This window comes from Nomia melanderi, unplaced genomic scaffold (assembly GCF_051020985.1).
Source record: "Nomia melanderi isolate GNS246 unplaced genomic scaffold, iyNomMela1 scaffold0014, whole genome shotgun sequence".
NCBI classification, from domain to species: Eukaryota; Metazoa; Arthropoda; class Insecta; order Hymenoptera; family Halictidae; genus Nomia; species Nomia melanderi.
The window spans coordinates 1804951-1805905 of record NW_027475130.1 but is presented as its reverse complement, the minus strand read 5'-3'; positions in this window follow the sequence as shown (position 1 = coordinate 1805905).

The window sequence follows — 955 nt, the reverse complement described above, 5'->3', positions numbered from 1 at the left end:
ACAGACAATGCACTTTGATTTATTGCGGTATCTGTAATAGCACCCGAGATATCACCAGATCTATATTGGATTTTACCCTGACCCTGAGTGTCCGGCCCCATGAGACTGTGGTTTTCTCGGCCCCTGGAGGTCCGAGGACGTTCCCGCTGCACAGATTCATGCGCCAGGGCCTCCTACAGACAATACACTTTGATTTATTGCGCTATCTGTAATAGCAGCCGAGATATCAGCAGATATATATTGGATTTTTCACTGACCCTGACTGACCGGCCCCATGAGACAGTAGTTTTCTCGGCCCCTGGTGGTCCGAGGTCGTTCCCGCTGCACAGATTCATGCGCCAGGGCCTCCTGCAGATAATTCACTTTGGTTTATTGCGCTATCTCTAATAGCACCCGAGATATCACCAGATATATATTGGATTTTCCCCTGACCCTGAGTGTCCGGCCCCATGAGACTGTGGTTTTCTCGGCCCCTGGTGGTCCGAGGTCGTTCCCGTTGCACAGATTCATGCGCCAGGGCCTCCTACAGACAATGCACTTTGATTTATTGCGCTATCTGTAATAGCACCCGAGATATCACCAGATCTATTTTGGATTTTCCCCTGACCCTGAGTGTCCGGCCCCATGAGACTGTGGTTTTCTCGGTCCCTGGTGGTCCGAGGTCGTTCCCGCTGCACAGGTTCATGCGCCAGGGTCTCCTACAGACAATGCACTTTGATTTACTGCGCTATCTGTAATAGCACCCGAGATATCACCACATATATATTGGATTTTTCACTGACCCTGAGTGTCCGGCCCCATGAGACTGTGGTTTTCTCGGCCCCTGGTGGTCCGAGGTCGTTGCCGCTGCACAGGTTCATGCGCCAGGGCCTCCTACAGACAATGCACTTTGATTTATTGCGCTATCTGTAATAGCACCCGAGATATCACCAGATATATATTGGATTTTTCACCG